Source organism: Oncorhynchus nerka, linkage group LG27 (genome assembly GCF_034236695.1).
Source record: "Oncorhynchus nerka isolate Pitt River linkage group LG27, Oner_Uvic_2.0, whole genome shotgun sequence".
Classification (NCBI taxonomy): Eukaryota; Metazoa; Chordata; class Actinopteri; order Salmoniformes; family Salmonidae; genus Oncorhynchus; species Oncorhynchus nerka.
In genome coordinates, this window is record NC_088422.1 from 106,544,425 (window position 1) to 106,560,067 (window position 15,643).

General features: G+C 47.1%; 1 protein-coding gene across 1 annotated transcript in view; it reads left to right on the forward strand.

The window, feature by feature from the left end:
• Positions 1-1,423: 1,423 nt before the first annotated feature.
• The window catches only part of LOC115122205 (aminopeptidase Ey-like), a 173,344-nt gene continuing 159,124 nt past the window's right edge, over positions 1,424-15,643 (forward strand). Inside the window, exon 1 of the mRNA XM_065011228.1 lies at positions 1,424-1,699. The gene's annotated coding sequence lies outside the window, so the exon portion shown is untranslated. The remainder of the gene's footprint in view (positions 1,700-15,643) is intronic.

Below are 15,643 nucleotides of genomic sequence, written 5' to 3' on the forward strand. Positions count from 1 at the left end.
GTCCTGTCATATTTAATAGATTGGTATCATGTCCAGTCATATTTAATAGATTGGTATCATGTCCTGTCATATTTAATAGATTGGTATCATGTCCTGTCATATTTAATAGATTGGTATCATGTCCAGTCATATTTAATAGATTGGTTTGGTATCATGTCCTGTCATATTTAATAGATTGGTATCATGTCATATTTAATAGATTGGTATCATGTCCTGTCATATTTAATAGATTGGTATCATGTCCAGTCATATTTAATAGATTGGTATCATGTCCTGTCATATTTAATAGATTGGTTTGGTATCATGTCCAGTCATATTTAATAGATTGGTATCATGTCCAGTCATATTTAATAGATTGGTATCATGTCCAGTCATATTTAATAGATTGGTATCATGTCCTGTCATATTTAATAGATTGGTTTGGTATCATGTCCTGTCATATTTAATAGATTGGTTTGGTATCATGTCCAGTCATATTTAATAGATTGGTATCATGTCCTGTCATATTTAATAGATTGGTTTGGTATCATGTCCAGTCATATTTAATAGATTGGTATCATGTCCTGTCATATTTAATAGATTGGTATCATGTCCAGTCATATTTAATAGATTGGTATCATGTCCTGTCATATTTAATAGATTGGTTTGGTATCATGTCCAGTCATATTTAATAGATTGGTTTGGTATCATGTCCAGTCATATTTAATAGATTGGTATCATGTCATATTTAATTGATTGGTTTGGTATCATGTCCTGTCATATTTAATTGATTGGTTTGGTATCATGTCCAGTCATATTTAATAGATTGGTTTGGTATCATGTCATATTTAATATTGGTTTGGTTTCATGGTGTTTATTTAAGAGGCTGCCATCAAGAAGAGCCTGCCAATAAGTCAGTCAGTCAGTCAGGAATCAGAGGCGTAAACCGGCCTAAATATTGAATGAACCTGATTCTGTTGTCTGTCTGCAACCTTCTCAAAGCGTTTTCCAAGACCGCTTCTATCCAGAACATTGTAATGGTGAAAATAGATCCATGTTATAAGTGTAGCTGCTACATTCCCATCCAACAATAAAATGTCAGAGGAAACTTGTGTTCTTGACTGTTTATTTTCTGCCTTTTCCAAGTATACTGTTTGTGCAGTAACAACAACAAACCTTTGTCAACACCTCGTTTTGTGTGTCTTTTCTCAGAAGACTACAGTCATGTCTTACCAGCCGACCTCAGAACGTTAGTCACAGTCACAAGTCTTGTGGGGATGCATCCTAAATGGCTCCCTATTTCGTGCACTACTTTAGGGCTCATAGGGCTCATAGAGCTCAAAAGTAGTGCACTATATAGGGAATAGGGTGCCGTTTGGGAGTGATCCTGTGGTCAGTACTGATCATGTTCTCTACTGCCGTCGTTTCCTTTCCTCCCATCAGGTCCAAAGAACACCACAGTGAGTTCCAAGTTTCTTTCACATCCACTCTGACAGACACGCATTCCAAGCCCGTCCTGTAGGATTCAGGGTGGGTCGTTCCCTTCCCCTCCGACAGCTGTTTTTCCATCTAGTGTAGTTGGAACAGGAAAACCTGAGGTATCTCCCACCTCTACACTAAACACATGGGATCTGAATGAGTCCGTCCGTGTGTGTTGCTTCACAGCAGTCTGTTTGGGATCGTCTGGTCACTCAGTCTGGACATCAGTTCCTCCTACCTGGTATGTACTGTGTTTTTTGTCTTTTAGTCTTCTAGTGGGACAGTAAAACAGCGTGAAAGGTACAGCGAGTTATGCCTCTGGATTTGCGCGTTTGTGTTTTTTGTCTTTTAGTCTTCTAGTGGTGTTTGATCAGAAGCAGAGTTCATGTCAATGTGTCCGGCTGTCTCAGCCAGGATTTATTCCGCATATGGTCCTCTGATGTGACCAGGCTTGTTCTGGGGGTTGTTTAAAGTATACGGGTAAGAGATTCATTTAGCTTTTGGCAACATGTCTCTGTGGTTCATTCAGAGTGATGTGTGAAGAGTTAATGTGGTTGTTGCTGCTGTTTCATTGAAACACCAGGTGTTAGTAGTTACAGAGGAGTCACCCTGAACTGGAAGACCCTGAACACGCTTCCTGGAAACCTGATCCCTGGAAACCACCATCAGTCACACACAGGTCTTCAATCTCTCTCTCTCTCTCTCTCTCTCTCTCTCTCTCTCTCTCTCTCTCTCTCTCTCTCTCTCTCTCTCTCTCTCTCTCTCTCTTTGTCAGTCACACACAGGTCTTCAACCTCTCTCTCTCTCTCTCTCTCTCTCTCTCTCTCTCTCTTTGTCAGTCACACACAGGTCTTCAATCTCTCTCTCTCTCTCTCTCTCTCTCTCTCTCTCTCTCTCTCTCTCTCTCTTTGTCAGTCACACACAGGTCTTCAATCTCTCTCTCTCTTCTCTCTCGCTCTTCTTTGTCAGTCACACACAGGTCTTCAATCTCTCTCTCTCTCTCTCTCTCTCTCTCTCTCTCTCTCTCTTTGTCAGTCAGTCCTCACAGGTCTTCAACTCTCTCTCTCTCTCTCTCGCTCTTTGTCAGTCACACACAGGTCTTCAGGTCTCGTCAACCTCTCTCTCTCTCTCTCTCTCTCTCTCTCTCTCTCTCTTTGTCAGTCACACACAGGTCTTCAATCTCTCTCTCTCTCTCTCTCTCTCTCTCTCTCTTTGTCAGTCACACACAGGTCTTCAACCTCTCTCTCTCTCTCTCTCTCTCTCTCTCTCTCTCTCTGTATCTCTATCAATTCAATTCAAGGGCTTTATTGGCATGGGAAACATGTGTTAACATTGCCAAAGCAAGTGAGGTAGACAACATACAAAGTGAATATATAAAGTGAAAAACAACAAAAATTAACAGTAAACATTACACATACAGAAGTTTCATAACAGTAAAGACATTACAAATGTCATATTATATATATATATACAATGTACAAATAGTTAAAGGACACAAGATAAAATGAATAAGCATAAATATGGGTTGTATTTACAATGGTGTTTGTTCTTCACTGGTTGCCCTTTTCTCGTGGCAACAGGTCACAAATCTTGCTGCTGTGATGTCACACTGTGGAATTTCACCCAGTAGATATGGGAGTTTTTCAAAATTGGATTTGTTTTCGAATTCTTTGTGGATCTGTGTAATCTGGGGGAAATATGTCTCTCTAATATGGTCATACATTGGGCAGGAGGTTAGGAAGTGCAGCTCAGTTTCCACCTCATTTTGTGGGCAGTGTGCACATAGCCTGTCTTCTCTTGAGAGCCATGTCTGCCTACGGCGGCCTTTCTCAATAGCAAGGCTATGCTCACTGAGTCTGTACATAGTCAAAGCTTTCCTTAATTTTGGGTCTGTCACAGTGGTCAGGTATTCTGCCGCTGTGTACTCTCTGTTTAGGGCCAAATAGCATTCTAGTTTGCTCTGTTTTTTTGTTAATTCTTTCCAATGTATCAAGTAATTATCTTTCTGTTTTCTCATGATTTGGTTGGGTCTAATTGTGTTGCTCTCCTGGGGCTCTGTGGGGTCTGTTTGTGTTTGTGAACAGAGCCCCAGGACCAGCTTGCTTAGGGGACTCTTCTCCAGGTTCATCTCTCTGTAGGTGATGGCTTTGTTATGGAAGGTTTGTGAATCGCTTCCTTTTAGGTGGTTGTAGAATTTAACGGCTCTTTTCTGGATTTTGATAATTAGTGGGTATCGGCCTAATTCTGCTCTGCATGCATTATTTGGTGTTTTACGTTGTACACGGAGGATATTTTTGCAGAATTCTGCATGCAGAGTCTCAATTTGGTGTTTGTCCCATTTTGTGAAGTCTTGGTTGGTGAGCGGACCCCAGACCTCACAACCATAAAGGGCAATGAGCTCTATGACTGATTCAAGTATTTTTAGCCAAATCCTAATTGGTATGTTGAAATTTAGGTTTCTTTTGATGGCATAGAATGCCCTTCTTGCCTTGTCTCTCAGATCGTTCACAGCTTTGTGGAAGTTACCTGTGGCGCTGATGTTTAGGCCGAGGTATGTATAGTTTTTTGTGTGCTCTCTCTCTCTCTCTCTCTGTCAGTCTCACACAGGTCTTCAACCTCTCTCTCTCTCTCTCTCTCTCTCTCTCAGTCACACACAGGTCTTCAACCTCTCTCTCTCTCTCTCAGGTCTTCTCTCTCTCTCTCTCTGTCAGTCTCACACAGGTCTTCTCTCTCTCTCTCTCTCTCTCTCTCTCTCTGTCAGTCTCACACAGGTCTTCAACCTCTCTCTCTCTCTCTCTCTCTCTCTCTGTCAGTCTCACACAGGTCTTCAACCTCTCTCTCTCTCTCAGTCTCTCAGGTCTTCAACCTCTCTCTCTCTCTCTCTCTCTCTCTTCTCTGTCAGTCTCACACAGGTCTTCAACCTCTCTCTCTCTCTCTCTCTCAGTCTCACACAGGTCTTCAACCTCTCTCTCTCTCTCTCAGTCTCACACAGGTCTTCAACCTCTCTCTCTCTCTCTCTCTCTGTCAGTCTCACACAGGTCTTCAATCTCTCTCTCTCTCTCTCTCTCTCTCTCTGTCAGTCACACAGGTCTTCAATCTCTCTCTCTCTCTCTCTCTCTCTCTCTCTCTGTCAGTCTCACACAGGTCTTCAACCTCTCTCTCTCTCTCTCTCTCTCTCTCTCTGTCAGTCTCACACAGGTCTTCAACCTCTCCTCTCTCTCTCTCTCTCTCTGTCAGTCTCACACAGGTCTTCAACCTCTCTCTCTCTCTCTCTCTCTCTCTCTCTCTCTCTCTGGTCAGTCTTCTCTCTCTCTCTCTCTCTCTCTCTCTGTCAGTCTCACACAGGTCTTCAACCTCTCTCTCTCTCTCTCTCTCTCTCTCTGTCAGTCTCACACAGGTCTTCAAACCTCTCTCTCTCTCTTTCTCTCTCTCTCTCTCTCTCTCTCTCTCTCACTCTCTGGTCAGTCTCACACAGGTCTTCAACCTCTGCCTCTCTCTCTCTCTCTCTCCTGTCAGTTTACACAGGTCTTCAACCTCTCTCTTTCTGTCAGTCTGCCACACAGGTCTTCAAGTTTCTTCTCTCTCACCTCTCTCAGTTTCTTAGGTCTCCAGCTCTTGGTCAGTCACACATTAGGTCTTCAACCTCTCTCTTCTCTCTGCTCACCCTGGTCACACAGGTCTGCCACCTGGCCAGTTTATTAGGTCTGCCACCTTGGCCAGTTTATTAGGTCTGCCACCTGGCAGTTTATTAGGTCTGCCATATACCACAGTTTATTAGGTATGCCACCCTGGCCAGTTTATTAGGTATGCCACCTTGGCCAGTTTATTAGGTATGCCACCCTGGCCAGTTTATTAGGTATGCCACCTTGGCCAGTTTATTAGGTCTGCCACCTTGGCCAGTTTATTAGGTCTGCCACCTTGGCCAGTTTATTAGGTATGCCACCCTGGCCAGTTTATTAGGTCTGCCACCCTGGCCAGTTTATTAGGTCTGCCACCTTGGCCAGTTTATTAGGTCTGCCACCCTGGCCAGTTTATTAGGTCTGCCACCTTGGCCAGTTTATTAGGTCTGCCACCCTGGCCAGTTTATTAGGTCTGCCACTTTGGCCAGTTTATTAGGTCTGCCACCCTGGCCAGTTTATTAGGTCTGCCACCTTGGCCAGTTTATGAGGTATGCCCCCCTGGCCAGTTTATGAGGTATGCCACCCTGGCCAGTTTATTTGGTCTGCCACCCTGGCCAGTTTTTTAGGTATGCCACCCTGGCCAGTTTATTAGGTATGCCACCCTGGCTAGTTTATTAGGTCTGCCACCCTGGCCGGTTTATTTGGTCTGCCACCCTGGACAGTTTATTGGGTATGCCACCCTGGCCAGTTTATTAGGTCTGCCACCCTGGCCAGTATATTTATTATGGATCGCTCCTACAGACAGTGAGTCACGTGGCCGTGGCTTGCTATGTTTGTATTTATTACCAATCCCCATTAGTTCCTGCCAAGGCAGCAGCTACTCTTCCTGGGGTTTATTATGGATCCCCATTAGTTCCTGCCAAGGCAGCAGCCAGTCTTCCTGGGGTTTATTATGGATCCCCATTAGTTCCTGCCAAGGCAGCAGCCAGTCTTCCTGGGGTTTATTATGGATCCCCATTAGTTCCTGTCAAGGCAGCAGCTACTCTTCCTGGGGTTTATTATGGATCCCCATTAGTTCCTGTCAAGGCAGCAGCTACTCTTCCTGGGGTTTATTATGGATCCCCATTAGTTCCTGTCAAGGCAGCAGCTACTCTTCCTGGGGTTTATTATGGATCCCCATTAGTTCCTGCCAAGGCAGCAGCTACTCTTCCTGGGGTTTATTATGGATCCCCATTAGTTCCTGTCAAGGCAGCAGCTACTCTTCCTGGGGTTTATTATGGATCCCCATTAGTTCCTGCCAAGGCAGCAGCTACTCTTCCTGGGGTTTATTATGGATCCCATTGGGGTAGTTCCTGTTGCCAAGGCAGCAGCTACTCTTCCTGGGGTTTATTATGGATCCCCATTAGTTCCTGTCAAGGCAGCAGCTACTCTTCCTGGGGTTTATTATGGATCCCCATTAGTTCCTGTCAAGGCAGCAGCTACTCTTCCTGGGGTTTATTATGGATCCCCATTAGTTCCTGCCAAGGCAGCAGCTACTCTTCCTGGGGTTTATTATGGATCCCCATTAGTTCCTGTCAAGGCAGCAGCTACTCTTCCTGGGGTTTATTATGGATCCCCATTAGTTCCTGCCAAGGCAGCAGCTACTCTTCCTGGGGTTTATTATGGATCCCCATTAGTTCCTGCCAAGGCAGCAGCTACTCTTCCTGGGGTTTATTATGGATCCCCATTAGTTCCTGTTAAGGCAGCAGCTACTCTTCCTGGGGTTTATTATGGATCCCCATTAGTTCCTGCCAAGGCAGCAGCTACTCTTCCTGGGGTTTATTATGGATCCCCATTAGTTCCTGCCAAGGCAGCAGCTACTCTTCCTGGGGTTTATTATGGATCCCCATTAGTTCCTGTCAAGGCAGCAGCTACTCTTCCTGGGGTTTATTATGGATCCCCATTAGTTCCTGTCAAGGCAGCAGCTACTCTTCCTGGGGTTTATTATGGATCCCCATTAGTTCCTGCCAAGGCAGCAGCTACTCTTCCTGGGGTTTATTATGGATCCCCATTAGTTCCTGCCAAGGCAGCAGCTACTCTTCCTGGGGTTTATTATGGATACCCATTAGTTCCTGCCAAGGCAGCAGCTACTCTTCCTGGGGTTTATTATGGATACCCATTAGTTCCTGCCAAGGCAGCAGCTACCCTTCCTGGGGTTTATTATGGATCCCCATTAGTTCCTGCCAAGGCAGCAGCTACTCTTCCTGGGGTTTATTATGGATACCCATTAGTTCCTGCCAAGGCAGCAGCTACTCTTCCTGGGGTTTATTATGGATCCCCATTAGTTCCTGCCAAGGCAGCAGCTACTCTTCCTGGGGTTTATTATGGATCCCCAGTAGGTACTGTTAAGGCAGCAGCTACTCTTCCTGGGGTTTATTATGGATCCCCATTAGTTCCTGCCAAGGCAGCAGCTACTCTTCCTGGGGTTTATTATGGATCCCCATTAGTTCCTGCCAAGGCAGCAGCTACTCTTCCTGGGGTTTATTATGGATCCCCATTAGTTCCTGTCAAGGCAGCAGCTACTCTTCCTGGGGTTTATTATGGATCCCCATTAGTTCATGTTAAGGCAGCAGCTACTCTTCCTGGGGTTTATTATGGATCCCCATTAGTTCCTGCCAAGGCAGCAGCTACTCTTCCTGGGGTTTATTATGGATCCCCATTAGTTCCTGTCAAGGCAGCAGCTACTCTTCCTGGGGTTTATTATGGATCCCCATTAGTTCCTGCCAAGGCAGCAGCTACTCTTCCTGGGGTTTATTATGGATCCCCATTAGTTCCTGCCAAGGCAGCAGCTACTCTTCCTGGGGTTTATTATGGATCCCCATTAGTTCCTGCCAAGGCAGCAGCTACTCTTCCTGGGGTTTATTATGGATCCCCATTAGTTCCTGTTGCCAAGGCAGCAGCTACTCTTCCTGGGGTTTATTATGGATCCCCATTAGTTCCTGCCAAGGCAGCAGCTACTCTTCCTGGGGTTTATTATGGATCCCCATTAGTTCCTGCCAAGGCAGCAGCTACTCTTCCTGGGGTTTATTATGGATCCCCATTAGTTCCTGCCAAGGCAGCAGCTACTCTTCCTGGGGTTTATTATGGATCCCCATTAGTTCCTGCCAAGGCAGCAGCTACTCTTCCTGGGGTTTATTATGGATCCCCATTAGTTCCTGCCAAGGCAGCAGCTACTCTTCCTGGGGTTTATTATGGATCCCCATTAGTTCATGCCAAGGCAGCAGCTACTCTTCCTGGGGTTTATTATGGATCCCCATTAGTTCCTGTCAAGGCAGCAGCTACTCTTCCTGGGGTTTATTATGGATCCCCATTAGTTCATGTTAAGGCAGCAGCTACTCTTCCTGGGGTTTATTATGGATCCCCATTAGTTCCTGCCAAGGCAGCAGCTACTCTTCCTGGGGTTTATTATGGATCCCCATTAGTTCCTGCCAAGGCAGCAGCTACTCTTCCTGGGGTTTATTATGGATCCCCATTAGTTCATGTTAAGGCAGCAGCTACTCTTCCTGGGGTTTATTATGGATCCCCATTAGTTCCTGCCAAGGCAGCAGCTACTCTTCCTGGGGTTTATTATGGATCCCCATTAGTTCCTGCCAAGGCAGCAGCTACTCTTCCTGGGGTTTATTATGGATCCCCATTAGTTCATGTTAAGGCAGCAGCTACTCTTCCTGGGGTTTATTATGGATCCCCATTAGTTCCTGCCAAGGCAGCAGCTACTCTTCCTGGGGTTTATTATGGATCCCCATTAGTTCCTGCCAAGGCAGCAGCTACTCTTCCTGGGGTTTGTTATTGATCCCCATTAGTTCCTGCCAAGGCAGCAGCTACTCTTCCTGGGGTTTATTATGGATCCCCATTAGTTCCTGCCAAGGCAGCAGCTACTCTTCCTGGGGTTTATTATGGATCCCCATTAGTTCCTGCCAAGGCAGCAGCTACTCTTCCTGGGGTTTATTATGGATCCCCATTAGTTCTGTTGCCAAGGCAGCAGCTACTCTTCCTGGGGTTTATTATGGATCCCCATTAGTTCCTGCCAAGGCAGCAGCTACTCTTCCTGGGGTTTATTATGGTTCCCCATTAGTTCCTGCCAAGGCAGCAGCTACTCTTCCTGGGGTTTATTATGGATCCCCATTAGTTCCTGCCATGGCAGCAGCTACTCTTCCTGGGGTTTATTATGGATCCCCATTAGTTCCTGCAAAGGCAGCAGCTACTCTTCCTGGGGTTTATTATGGATCCCCATTAGTTCCTGCCAAGGCAGCAGCTACTCTTCCTGGGGTTTGTTATTGATCCCCATTAGTTCCTGCCAAGGCAGCAGCTACTCTTCCTGGGGTTTATTATGGATCCCCATTAGTTCCTGCCAAGGCAGCAGCTACTCTTCCTGGGGTTTATTATGGATCCCCATTAGTTCCTGTTGTCAAGGCAGCAGCTACTCTTCCTGGGGTTTATTATGGATCCCCATTAGTTCCTGTTGCCAAGGCAGCAGCTACTCTTCCTGGGGTTTATTATGGATCCCCATTAGTTCCTGTTGCCAAGGCAGCAGCTACTCTTCCTGGGGTTTATTATGGATCCCCATTAGTTCCTGTCAAGGCAGCAGCTACTCTTCCTGGGGTTTATTATGGATCCCCATTAGTTCCTGCCAAGGCAGCAGCTACTCTTCCTGGGGTTTATTATGGATCCCCATTAGTTCCTGCCAAGGCAGCAGCTACTCTTCCTGGGGTTTATTATGGTTCCCCATTAGTTCCTGCCAAGGCAGCAGCTACTCTTCCTGGGGTTTATTATGGATCCCCATTAGTTCCTGCCAAGGCAGCAGCTACTCTTCCTGGGGTTTATTATGGATCCCCATTAGTTCCTGCCAAGGCAGCAGCTACTCTTCCTGGGGTTTATTATGGATCCCCATTAGTTCCTGTCAAGGCAGCAGCTACTCTTCCTGGGGTTTATTATGGATCCCCATTAGTTCATGTTAAGGCAGCAGCTACTCTTCCTGGGGTTTATTATGGATCCCCATTAGTTCCTGCCAAGGCAGCAGCTACTCTTCCTGGGGTTTATTATGGATCCCCATTAGTTCCTGTCAAGGCAGCAGCTACTCTTCCTGGGGTTTATTATGGATCCCCATTAGTTCCTGCCAAGGCAGCAGCTACTCTTCCTGGGGTTTATTATGGATCCCCATTAGTTCCTGCCAAGGCAGCAGCTACTCTTCCTGGGGTTTATTATGGATCCCCATTAGTTCCTGCCAAGGCAGCAGCTACTCTTCCTGGGGTTTATTATGGATCCCCATTAGTTCATGCCAAGGCAGCAGCTACTCTTCCTGGGGTTTATTATGGATCCCCATTAGTTCCTGTCAAGGCAGCAGCTACTCTTCCTGGGGTTTATTATGGATCCCCATTAGTTCATGTTAAGGCAGCAGCTACTCTTCCTGGGGTTTATTATGGATCCCCATTAGTTCCTGCCAAGGCAGCAGCTACTCTTCCTGGGGTTTATTATGGATCCCCATTAGTTCCTGTCAAGGCAGCAGCTACTCTTCCTGGGGTTTATTATGGATCCCCATTAGTTCCTGTCAAGGCAGCAGCTACTCTTCCTGGGGTTTATTATGGATCCCCATTAGTTCATGTTAAGGCAGCAGCTACTCTTCCTGGGGTTTATTATGGATCCCCATTAGTTCCTGCCAAGGCAGCAGCCAGTCTTCCTGGGGTTTATTATGGATCCCCATTAGTTCCTGTCAAGGCAGCAGCTACTCTTCATGGGGTTTATTATGGATCCCCATTAGTTCCTGCCAAGGCAGCAGCTACTCTTCCTGGGGTTTATTATGGATCCCCATTAGGTCCTGCCAAGGCAGCAGCTACTCTTCCTGGGGTTTATTATGGATCCCCATTAGTTCCTGCCAAGGCAGCAGCTACTCTTCCTGGGGTTTATTATGGATCCCCATTAGTTCCTGTTGCCAAGGCAGCAGCTACTCTTCCTGGGGTTTATTATGGATCCCCATTAGTTCCTGCCAAGGCAGCAGCTACTCTTCCTGGGGTTTATTATGGATCCCCATTAGTTCCTGTTGCCAAGGCAGCAGCTACTCTTCCTGGGGTTTATTATGGATCCCCATTAGTTCCTGCCAAGGCAGCAGCTACTCTTCCTGGGGTTTATTATGGATCCCCATTAGTTCCTGCCAAGGCAGCAGCTACTCTTCCTGGGGTTTATTATGGATCCCCATTAGTTCCTGCCAAGGCAGCAGCTACTCTTCCTGGGGTTTATTATGGATCCCCATTAGTTCATGCCAAGGCAGCAGCTACTCTTCCTGGGGTTTATTATGGATCCCCATTAGTTCCTGTCAAGGCAGCAGCTACTCTTCCTGGGGTTTATTATGGATCCCCATTAGTTCATGTTAAGGCAGCAGCTACTCTTCCTGGGGTTTATTATGGATCCCCATTAGTTCCTGCCAAGGCAGCAGCTACTCTTCCTGGGGTTTATTATGGATCCCCATTAGTTCCTGCCAAGGCAGCAGCTACTCTTCCTGGGGTTTATTATGGATCCCCATTAGTTCATGTTAAGGCAGCAGCTACTCTTCCTGGGGTTTATTATGGATCCCCATTAGTTCCTGCCAAGGCAGCAGCTACTCTTCCTGGGGTTTATTATGGATCCCCATTAGTTCCTGCCAAGGCAGCAGCTACTCTTCCTGGGGTTTATTATGGATCCCCATTAGTTCATGTTAAGGCAGCAGCTACTCTTCCTGGGGTTTATTATGGATCCCCATTAGTTCCTGCCAAGGCAGCAGCTACTCTTCCTGGGGTTTATTATGGATCCCCATTAGTTCCTGCCAAGGCAGCAGCTACTCTTCCTGGGGTTTGTTATTGATCCCCATTAGTTCCTGCCAAGGCAGCAGCTACTCTTCCTGGGGTTTATTATGGATCCCCATTAGTTCCTGCCAAGGCAGCAGCTACTCTTCCTGGGGTTTATTATGGATCCCCATTAGTTCCTGTTGTCAAGGCAGCAGCTACTCTTCCTGGGGTTTATTATGGATCCCCATTAGTTCCTGTTGCCAAGGCAGCAGCTACTCTTCCTGGGGTTTATTATGGATCCCCATTAGTTCCTGCCAAGGCAGCAGCTACTCTTCCTGGGGTGTATTATGGTTCCCCATTAGTTCCTGCCAAGGCAGCAGCTACTCTTCCTGGGGTTTATTATGGATCCCCATTAGTTCCTGCCATGGCAGCAGCTACTCTTCCTGGGGTTTATTATGGCTCCCCATTAGTTCCTGCAAAGGCAGCAGCTACTCTTCCTGGGGTTTATTATGGATCCCCATTAGTTCCTGCCAAGGCAGCAGCTACTCTTCCTGGGGTTTGTTATTGATCCCCATTAGTTCCTGCCAAGGCAGCAGCTACTCTTCCTGGGGTTTATTATGGATCCCCATTAGTTCCTGCCAAGGCAGCAGCTACTCTTCCTGGGGTTTATTATGGATCCCCATTAGTTCCTGTTGTCAAGGCAGCAGCTACTCTTCCTGGGGTTTATTATGGATCCCCATTAGTTCCTGTTGCCAAGGCAGCAGCTACTCTTCCTGGGGTTTATTATGGATCCCCATTAGTTCCTGTTGCCAAGGCAGCAGCTACTCTTCCTGGGGTTTATTATGGATCCCCATTAGTTCCTGTCAAGGCAGCAGCTACTCTTCCTGGGGTTTATTATGGATCCCCATTAGTTCCTGCCAAGGCAGCAGCTACTCTTCCTGGGGTTTATTATGGATCCCCATTAGTTCCTGCCAAGGCAGCAGCTACTCTTCCTGGGGTGTATTATGGTTCCCCATTAGTTCCTGCCAAGGCAGCAGCTACTCTTCCTGGGGTTTATTATGGATCCCCATTAGTTCCTGCCATGGCAGCAGCTACTCTTCCTGGGGTTTATTATGGATCCCCATTAGTTCCTGCCAAGGCAGCAGCTACTCTTCCTGGGGTTTATTATGGATCCCCATTAGTTCCTGCCAAGGCAGCAGCTACTCTTCCTGGGGTTTATTATGGATCCCCATTAGTTCCTGCCAAGGCAGCAGCTACTCTTCCTGGGGTTTATTATGGATCCCCATTAGTTCCTGCCAAGGCAGCAGCTACTCTTCCTGGGGTTTATTATGGATCCCCATTAGTTCCTGTTGTCAAGGCAGCAGCTACTCTTCCTGGGGTTTATTATGGATCCCCATTAGTTCCTGTTGCCAAGGCAGCAGCTACTCTTCCTGGGGTTTATTATGGATCCCCATTAGTTCCTGTTGCCAAGGCAGCAGCTACTCTTCCTGGGGTTTATTATGGATCCCCATTAGTTCCTGTCAAGGCAGCAGCTACTCTTCCTGGGGTTTATTATGGATCCCCATTAGTTCCTGCCAAGGCAGCAGCTACTCTTCCTGGGGTTTATTATGGATCCCCATTAGTTCCTGCCAAGGCAGCAGCTACTCTTCCTGGGGTTTATTATGGTTCCCCATTAGTTCCTGCCAAGGCAGCAGCTACTCTTCCTGGGGTTTATTATGGATCCCCATTAGTTCCTGCCATGGCAGCAGCTACTCTTCCTGGGGTTTATTATGGATCCCCATTAGTTCCTGCCAAGGCAGCAGCTACTCTTCCTGGGGTTTATTATGGATCCCCATTAGTTCCTGCCAAGGCAGCAGCTACTCTTCCTGGGGTTTGTTATGGATCCCCATTAGTTCCTGCCAAGGCAGCAGCTACTCTTCCTGGGGTTTATTATGGATCCCCATTAGTTCTGTTGTCAAGGCAGCAGCTACTCTTCCTGGGGTTTATTATGGATCCCCATTAGTTCCTGTTGCCAAGGCAGCAGCTACTCTTCCTGGGGTTTATTATGGATCCCCATTAGTTCCTGTTGCCAAGGCAGCAGCTACTCTTCCTGGGGTTTATTATGGATCCCCATTAGTTCCTGTCAAGGCAGCAGCTACTCTTCCTGGGGTTTATTATGGATCCCCATTAGTTCCTGCCAAGGCAGCAGCTACTCTTCCTGGGGTTTATTATGGATCCCCATTAGTTCCTGCCAAGGCAGCAGCTACTCTTCCTGGGGTTTATTATGGATCCCCATTAGTTCCTGCCAAGGCAGCAGCTACTCTTCCTGGGGTTTATTATGGATCCCCATTAGTTCCTGCCAAGGCAGCAGCTACTCTTCCTGGGGTTTATTATGGATCCCCATTAGTTCCTGCCAAGGCAGCAGCTACTCTTCCTGGGGTTTATTATGGATCCCCATTAGTTCCTGCCAAGGCAGCAGCTACTCTTCCTGGGGTTTATTATGGATCCCCATTAGTTCCTGTTGCCAAGGCAGCAGCTACTCTTCCTGGGGTTTATTATGGATCCCCATTAGTTCCTGTTGCCAAGGCAGCAGCTACTCTTCCTGGGGTTTATTATGGATCCCCATTAGTTCCTGCCAAGGCAGCAGCTACTCTTCCTGGGGTTTATTATGGATCCCCATTAGTTCCTGCCAAGGCAGCAGCTACTCTTCCTGGGGTTTATTATGGATCCCCATTAGTTCCTGCCAAGGCAGCAGCTACTCTTCCTGGGGTTTATTATGGATCCCCATTAGTTCCTGCCAAGGCAGCAGCTACTCTTCCTGGGGTTTATTATGGATCCCCATTAGTTCCTGTTGTCAAGGCAGCAGCTACTCTTCCTGGGGTTTATTATGGATCCCCATTAGTTCCTGTTGCCAAGGCAGCAGCTACTCTTCCTGGGGTTTATTATGGATCCCCATTAGTTCCTGTTGCCAAGGCAGCAGCTACTCTTCCTGGGGTTTATTATGGATCCCCATTAGTTCCTGTCAAGGCAGCAGCTACTCTTCCTGGGGTTTATTATGGATCCCCATTAGTTCCTGCCAAGGCAGCAGCTACTCTTCCTGGGGTTTATTATGGATCCCCATTAGTTCCTGCCAAGGCAGCAGCTACTCTTCCTGGGGTTTATTATGGATCCCCATTAGTTCCTGCCAAGGCAGCAGCTACTCTTCCTGGGGTTTATTATGGATCCCCATTAGTTCCTGCCAAGGCAGCAGCTACTCTTCCTGGGGTTTATTATGGATCCCCATTAGTTCCTGCCAAGGCAGCAGCTACTCTTCCTGGGGTTTATTATGGATCCCCATTAGTTCCTGCCAAGGCAGCAGCTACTCTTCCTGGGGTTTATTATGGATCCCCATTAGTTCCTGCCAAGGCAGCAGCTACTCTTCCTGGGGTTTATTATGGATCCCCATTAGTTCCTGCCAAGGCAGCAGCTACTCTTCCTGGGGTTTATTATGGATCCCCATTAGTTCCTGTTGTCAAGGCAGCAGCTACTCTTCCTGGGGTTTATTATGGATCCCCATTAGTTCCTGCCAAGGCAGCAGCTACTCTTCCTGGGGTTTATTATGGATCCCCATTAGTTCCTGCCAAGGCAGCAGCTACTCTTCCTGGGGTTTATTATGGATCCCCATTAGTTCCTGCCAAGGCAGCAGCTACTCTTCCTGGGGTTTATTATGGATCCCCATTAGTTCCTGCCAAGGCAGCAGCTACTCTTCCTGGGGTTTATTATGGATCCCCATTAGTTCCTGCCAAGGCAGCA